The sequence below is a fragment of the Ylistrum balloti genome, unplaced genomic scaffold (genome assembly GCF_031769215.1).
Source record: "Ylistrum balloti isolate Yb309-2 unplaced genomic scaffold, AGI_CSIRO_Ybal_v1 Utg370072, whole genome shotgun sequence".
NCBI lineage: Eukaryota > Metazoa > Mollusca > Bivalvia > Pectinida > Pectinidae > Ylistrum > Ylistrum balloti.
In genome coordinates, this window is record NW_026782113.1 from 339,891 (window position 1) to 348,825 (window position 8,935).

Consider the following 8,935-nt stretch of genomic DNA (forward strand, 5'->3'; position numbering starts at 1 on the left):
GTGAATGTTTAAACTTTGAAACGCAACATTGAAACATGTCAAACGAATCACATTAGACAACCCAGCACATCAAGGAATCCCAAAAATGTGAACAATGCCACAGACTCTTCCAAAATCAAGTCATCCATCTTTTATACAACAAAAACTCTTTAAAGATTCAACTCAATGCATTTCAAATGACTTGAAATCTCTGAAATTCCTGTCATCTAATTCAGATACACAGAGCAAGAAACAAATTGTTAATGCGTGTTATGTTAATTGCTATGGTTACAGTGTCCCTATGAGCTCTGATGCTCCTAGGTGTAGGTGAGGGAGATTAATACTGCTTTCTAAGGGCCACAAGGCCACAGTGTCTATCAAATTAGAGGTTTTAGCAATTCAGGCTGTACACTGTAGATTTTATTTAATACAGCTCTTATTTTTTGCCAATGTAAGTCTACCATAATGTAATGGTCTTTTTTGAATGATAGTTCAAAAGTCATGAGAGACAGTGGATTTCTCTGATACAGCTTTGTTCTTGCAGTCAGCAACAGATTTGAATCTTAGTGAAGATCTTGTAAACAGTAAAACAAGTACTGACTGCTACTCTCTGTGTGGTTTAGGAATCATTCAGTAAAAATTGTGATTCTGTTCCATACACACAGCCTACATCTACACCTTCACTTTGTCTCGTCATTATAGACTACATCCACACCTTGACCCCGCCCCACCCCGTGTTACCTTACAACACAGTGCCCTCATCAAAGTGAAAGGTGATACTGTCTGGGACAGATGGTCTGTTCTGCTACTTACAGAAACCTCATTGTCCCCTTTAACAGCTGATACAGTTTTCTTACCTCCCTGCTCCTCCTCTAGCTGATGAAAGCAAATGTCTCCTGATTTGTAGTGAATCAACATGACCACAATCATATATGGTATTTTCAACATCTTTATTTCATGTCTATGGTATGGGAGTACTACATATGGTATGGGAGCTAAAGTTTGTCAAAAAGCACAGTGTTGAAAAAAAACTTTTCAATTCTTTGGGAAATTTTGAGTAAAAAGAAATAAATTTTCACAATTTATGAAATGAACCTGTTAATCCAAATTTGATGTTAAACTTATTTCAAAATTGAATACTTTAGTAAAATAATATTCTTCAAAACCATCTTAATAAATTGTACACTCACATCAAATAATGACAAAAAATCAATATAATGATTATACATCTTCTCTAAGGCAAAGTTTTCTATTAACAAAACACCTGCATACTCGGGAACATTGCCCCATTTTTTTTATCACGATTCATCTATGAATTTTTTTTTTAGTGGGTTATATATGTTTCAGGTTACTACAAACTAATCTTTGTTGGGACTCCTTTAACACACAAGTTGATGCTCTTCTGCGATGATTGTCTGACTTTGTTGGCATGTTATCAGAAAATACTCCTCATAACACAGATGATTTTGCAATTTCACAATGTTATAGAGTCAGTTGTGTATCTCTCCATGCCTGGCACAAAACTTCTCAGTTACTGATCCTATTCACAGGAATCCACCCTACGCACTACACACACGCTTGTATCTTGGTAGCTATAAGGTGAAGTTGGCAGCAGAAATGCTTTCAAATAGGACACTAGTAGGTTATCTCCCTTCAACATACACATATGTATACAGCATCCTTTTATTGCACATACTATGTATGATACTAGAACCAATTCACTTCCATAGAGCATAGTTTAAACGCAAATAAATGCACAAATTATACTGAAACTAGCTTGTTCTAAATATCAAATTCAATCTTTGATTTGTAAATAAATCTAATAGTGAACAATAATTGATTGCAAGATAACTCTCTGCAAAATCATGCCTGTTTACTTTATAAATCAAGATATCAACACATACACCTGTCTCTATCATTTTATGTTTTAAAATATAAAGGTGTACTAGTAGGAGTAAAATAAGTTCAAATGTAGATATAAAGAAAGCCTATAAATTCATTTTTTTAATTCCATTCAACATTTACCAACTCATCACATGATAATTTTACATGTGATAATTCAAAATTGTTTTATCAAAACACTTACCGTATTTAACCGCAAATAAGCCCCCTCCCGCAAATAAGCCCCTCCCCCCACCACCACTTTTTCCAATTTGCCAGGAATGGGGTATTTGCAATTAAGCCCCCATCCCCCCATTTTTTTTTTTAAAAAAAAACCAACATGTGCAACGATAAAGCAGTACTAACACTTAATCGCCAGGTGTAATTATGAAGGGTTTGTTTTTGTAGTGTTCACAGGTGACCACTTTTTTGTTATTTAAACTGGTGATAATTAGCTAACAGCTAACAGCGACTGAGCGAGAGGGCCTCGCTCAAAACACGCTAAAACAACAGTGTCACTTTGATGTGTTGAGAAGACTTTGACACGTTGAGTCCCAAGCCATATCAGTGTCGTTAAACAGAGAGTAAAAATCCAACCATGACACAAATCATCATGCCTGCTTCATGAAGACGTTACACAGTAAAGGAGAAGTTGGACATCGTCAACTGGTTCCGGGACAACAGCCGAAATCTCCATCAGACAGCATGAGAATTCTCCGTCGACAGGAAACTCGTCAGAAAGTGGGACAGAGGCTTCGAGAAACTCCTTCGCCATGGAAAAGGAACAGACTCCAAGAAGAAGAAGCTTGAAACTAACCCAGCGCCCAGGTCCATTAAGATTGACGACGCCGTGTTTGACCGATTCGTCGAGAAACGCCCTGAGGGTCGAGCTGTCTCCAGTTATTAACTGCAGTCTAAGGGGAGAGAAGTCGCAAGGGTGACGCGTGCGTGGGGACCAAACAGGGATGATGTGCATCGTATTCTGGGCAGGTGTGTGGCCTGTAACTGCCTAGGATGTCGCGCCGTCTTCGTGAGGATGTCGGCATGGACGTCCGCAAGATCGATGAGGTCCTACAGCAGGAACTTGATGCAACATGGGCCCACGACATATTATTTGATTCAGACGAGTCCGATGACAAGACTCTCCTATTCGGAGGATTCGGCCCGGAGGATTAGCTATTTAGTATATTTTGTTATATTGTTAATAAAATTATTGATCCTATTTTCATCTTTTGGTTTTTTTTGATGACAGACCAAGTTATCGTTCCTTATGACGAAAAATCCAAGATGGCGGACACACATACATCTCGTGAACAGGGGGGTTGCCCGCAAATAAGCCCCCTCCCATCTTTTTGACAGTCTTTTTTTAACTGGGTGAGGGGGGGGGGCTTATTTGTGGTAAAATACGGTATAATCTCATTTCTTTCCAATACACATGTTCCGCAAGGAGTAAATAGTTGGGTTACCAACACAGCTAAAAATGTCGATCACAAATTGATAAATTATACTAACCATTACCCTGCACTGAAAGTTCTTAATTACTATGTTTAAAATTGGTGACTTGAGAAACATCTCTATTGTGTTTTTCAATCTCTCTATTTGGTGTCCATAATGTAGGTATTGGTATGGGATAAAGTTTCCATCAGTTCAAGAATAATCCAATTAAAATAAAGAACTTCAAATTAAGTGTGCCTAGATCAGTGGAGATGAGAGCCTGGCCCTTCAGCTTGATTCTTATCCTCATGATAATGACTTGGGTGTGTGGCACTGAATTTGGCAAGACTCTGAGCAGAACAGACATCGACACATCTGATAACCTTTGGCAAGGCTTATCAACACATTTCAACAGATTTTTATTACTGTGAACATTACACCAATTCAAACAGGTGCTACAGGGTAGACTAACTTGAAAAAGAAAAAGAAAAAATTTCAATAAAAATTTTGAAGCCTGCCATCAGCTTCTATCATGTATAGATAAAATATGTGTTGTTAGCTGAATCAATGCTAAATGTCACAATCAGCACATGTTGCATCATCATGCACATGTTGCATCATCATGATCATTACAATGACAACTAAATGTTTGGGCCCAAATCCCGATCTCAAGTAAATACAGATTGAAAACTTATTACCATTTGTTCTATTAGATAGGATCTTAAAGAATAATGGAGCTAAGACTTAGTAAATAGTATGTATATACTGGTAATTTTTCAGTCGCAGCTGGTTATAAGAAAGTGATATCTTTTAATGCTATTGAAGTTTAATGAAAGACCATTTTGGATTGAAATTTAGTTAAGAGGAGGGTGTAATTACCAAATTATCCCTTTTCAATGGCTCAGTAATTTGAAATTTACTTTCTTTCAAAAATCAATATTGGGAGAGTTTTAATTTGTGTTTAAAAACAAATTGCGTTGCTTATCACATGAGAAGCCACTGAATTCGTCCCAGTCAGTTGCTGAGGAAAAACATAGCTAACTAGGGAGTGGTTATTCTGAAGTACCAGATGAGCAATACATATAGGGCCATGTGTCCACCAGACAGGAAAGGTCAAATGAAAGGTCAACTTGTCTAGCCACTTCCTACAAAATACATGCTACAACAATGTTGGGGCAGTAGAAGAGTACACACATACATCTGCAATATCTTCCAATAATTTTTACGTTATTCCAGAAATGAAAGTAAATTTAAATCTAAACCAATCAGAGTGAAGTATACAGCTCATGTGCTATAAAAAGGTGCAGTAAGCTTGTTTGATAAAGTTAACTATGTGAGAGAATGTCAGTAACTTCTATAACAGTATATAATTGCCCTACATGGACTGGCTTTGTATAACGACTATAAATAGTCCTTACCTCTGACCTACGAAGACATCATGACCTTACCCTACAGGTTATACAAAAAACACCAGTGAATATCACTTTTTAATACAAATTTAAAACATCAATTGTAATCTTGACCAAAGAGCTAGTTACTGCTATCAATTAACTAACAATTTTACCCACTTGGCTGTAACCAAATAGTAGTTTACTACACTAACAATGTTACCCACTTGGCTGTAACCAAATTCTTAGCTTGTTGCATAGGCAAGAGCAATCAAAACCTTGCCTTTTGAAGTTACTGTAATCAAAGTATTGTCCTATAGTGTGGCTACAGCAATCAAAACCTTGCCTTATGAAGTTACTGTAATCAAAGTATTGTCCTATAGTGAGGCTACAACAATCAAAACCTTGCCTTATGAAGTTACTGTAATCAAAGTATTGTCCTATAGTGTGGCTACAGCAATCAAAACCTTGCCTTATGAAGTTACTGTAATCAAAGTATTGTCCTATAGTGTGGCTACAGCAATCAAAACCTTGCCTTATGAAGTTACTGTAATCAAAGTATTGTCCTATAGTGAGGCTACAACAATCAAAACCTTGCCTTATGAAGTTACTGTAATCAAAGTATTGTCCTATAGTGTGGCTACAGCAATCAAAACCTTGCCTTATGAAGTTACTCTAATCAAAATATTGTCCTATAGTGTGGCTACAGCAATCAAAATCTTGCCCTATGAGGTTTTTGAAATCAAAATAGTGTCCTTCGAGGCTATAACAATCAAAAGCTTGCTTTATGATGATGCTCAAATACTGACATTTCAATCTTGACCTATGTGGCTCCTGGTATAAAGTTTATCTGCTTGGTCCAGGTTCTTGACAGTAAGACTGACCAAAATACAGTGATTATCCTGTTGAAAACACCAGCAATACATCATCCAACCACTACAATCATCATCTCATAGAGATGCTATTGATTTCAGATTGGTTAGCTGTCCACCCGACTGACCCACTTCAGTTTCTCTAAGAAATGAAGAATCAGTTCAGTATTGATCTCTGAATGGTTGACAACAACTGTACTTTACTAGCGTGTTCATACAAAATTCTCCCTAACGTGGCACAGAATTTTTTTCTCTACAGGAGCGTCATTCATGACTCATGTGGAGAAATGCATGTGCATATTGTGCTTTTGGTTAAGTTAGTTAAGAAATCTGCTAAATCAATTTGGTTGAATGCTCTGTGTATCTGAATCCAAATGAAGAAATGGCATTGATTTTCCAGAAATATCTTCAGGACACAATTAATATTGGCATAATACTTTTATAAACTGGGTAATATCCGGATGGTTGATTTTTCCTGCAGACATGCAAATTTAAATTACTAGTTCAATATTTTTCTTTTTTTGGCTACATATATAACTCTCAAGAAGTAATTAACCTGGGGTTGATACCATATAGTCAAACCTGTATTGGCTACCTTCATACAAAAGTAAAAAAAAATCACCTGTCTATAAAGCTAACTTTTTTTGGTTACCTTTGTAAAGAAATCCATAGAAATTGAAACTATATATAAAGGTCACCTGTGTACAAAGGCCATTTTTTCCCTCTTGATTGGCCTTCATAGACAGGTTTGAGTGTTCTTTATCTTTAGACATGAACTAATACTAATAAATGCTGATCAACATGACAAACAAATCAAAAACAAAAAATAACAACAACAAAAGAAAAATACAAATTCAAAACTGAACTTCAGTAGATAAAACTTAATTTCTTTTTCAGAAAATTTAAAAAACAATCCAAAAGGAAAGATTGGAGGAAACATTAACTTGAGGTTGTAACTTTCAATAAAATGCATCAATAACATATATAGGTATGCCCCATAAATCACGAAGTGACAAGATGATCCAAGGTTTTGGTAACTTGGGCAGAGATGCTGTGATACAGCAATTTAAATGAAACCAAACCAATTAATCATTGGTAGTGGTGGAAAATAGATTAAAATTCCTTTTTAATTATTGGTTAAAATCGGAAATGCTTTCTGATGAAATTAACCGATTACATAATTGACAGAGTCTTGGTTCAATATTTATAGAAAGTGAATGCATTCTCTTTTGCAGTAGGTTTTTTGTTCTATTTATTAATAACTTTGATCTGAAATGTCTCACTTACTTTGAATTTGCAGCATCTTTAAAAGCATATTCTGAATTTGATTTTAGTTTAAAACAAAAGAAAATATGAAGATACCTATGATAAATCATAAAAAAATCATTAGTGAACACCGCATCAGATGAGTTTAAACAAAAAAATCACCATTTGTAATTCTCAGCCATAAAAGAATTTGTCAGAAATATTATTACCGATCTTACAATAAGCCAAGGTGGTTGACACATTACCTCTTAATGAACTCAAATGTGGGATTACTACAGGACATTGAAATAGCATTAATCTCAGAGAAAAATTTATATAAATGTCCAAAAAAATGGTCAGGAATGGGTTAATTCTTACCAGAGGCTGGGGCTGATCGGATGAATTCAGCAGCCGACCAAGATTTAGCTATAGTAATATCTGAGAGTTCAAAATGTTAATATGAGAAATGTTTTGAAAGTTCTAGAATCCTGAGCTTGTTGCCATTGCCTCTTACCCCTTAGTTCCTTACTACTCTTCAATCGCCCTGCACACCTGGAGGTATCTAAGCAAGGGACACGGAACCTACTCTAACTTTACTACAAGTACAGTGTTGGCTCTACACCCTATCTGATGTTTTTGAGACAATTCCGCCAATGTGAAATCCACAAATAATCAGATGAAAAAAATGATTTTGAGAATGAAATTTTTTTTCATTTTGGGGAAAATTTTTTAGGAGTAATTTCAATACTTTGGGGAGTATTTGGCAATGCTACGAAATAAATCCCATTAAGAATGGGGCCTATATTCAGTGCCCCTGGAATAGGCCTATCGGTTTCATAAATATATCAATCATGATTGACAACAGGATATGATAAATATTGATATATGAATTACTTTACTGTTACTATACTGTTAGTAATACTGAATGAATTTAGATAATCGAAGATGCATTTTTGTGTGTATTTAAAAGCTTGTGTTACAAGTAATATTGTAGAATATCTGTTGAGAAGAGGATATAGACATATTAAATCTGATGGAATATTGTCACCAACAGATAATTAAGATAATTTAAACAAATAGAGAAATTTCTCTGAAGCAGCCATGCTGTCTAATTTATGCATGATGTGACTGGACCTCCTGATATTATTTTAATGTGACACAATGTGTCAATTTAATTTAATATGTTTTGTTCCACAGAAATTCACAAAGACAAATATTATACAACTTTAAGTATATTACAGGTGTTAATTCAATATATTTGTGTGTTAATTGCATCGTACCACTGTCCTTTTGCCTCCGATCTAATATCCATACCAAAACTACAAACAGTTTATTGTGAATGGGACCTGTGTACAAAACGCACGAAATATCTAATACGCAAGGAGTTACTTCCCTTTGTCTCTCAAATTACGAGTCCGTATACAACTTAACAAGTTTACGAATGAATGTAAACAATTGTTTCAATCGATACATTTGCTAATCTGACATCATATCATATAAATGACAGTGGCAACAAGTGTACAGAGGTCAATACCCGAAAATTACACTCAGACCTGACTCCATATTATGAATCATGGACGACAGCCATCAGTCGGTATTGTTCGCCGGCGGAGAACACGTGAAATCCTTAATTTGTAAACAGTTTGCAAACGGAATGATATATCAAATCATAATTTTAGCAATGTCTTCACCTTAACTTCACATTAAAAGACAATTTCAACTCAAAATAACAATTTTTACGTGCAAGGTGTGTTAATGTACGCGATATTTGATAAAAACCAGCAGGTAAATTTATTGTGAATTCTTCTTCACGGGTGTAGTTATATTATCACACACTTACCTGGCACGATTTGACTTGCTGTTAATTGTCAACAAGCCTTGAACTTGGTGTCTACTCCATTGAAGTTAGTTATATGACGCTGTTTTGGAACCAGCATTGGTCAAATGTCTTTTCTCAGGAAGTTAGACTCAATCAAAATGGCGGAGAAAACAAAGTCACGTGACCATAATCGACGACATTGTTAAGCCGCCAGGTGGCATTTCATAAATGACAGGTGTGCTAGAAATGAGATTAAAATGTACCTATTTCGTTTAAAGATCAATTATTTAAGCGATGGTCTTTCATATCTTAAGTGA

At 35.5% G+C, this 8,935-nt stretch overlaps 1 protein-coding gene across 1 annotated transcript in view; it reads right to left on the reverse strand.

The window, feature by feature from the left end:
- Positions 1 to 8,733, reverse strand: part of LOC132549644 (tyrosine-protein phosphatase non-receptor type 4-like) — a 142,298-nt gene extending 133,565 nt beyond the window's left edge. The window contains exon 1 of the mRNA XM_060213596.1: positions 8,640 to 8,733. The gene's annotated coding sequence lies outside the window, so the exon portion shown is untranslated. The remainder of the gene's footprint in view (positions 1 to 8,639) is intronic.
- Positions 8,734 to 8,935: the final 202 nt, after the last annotated feature.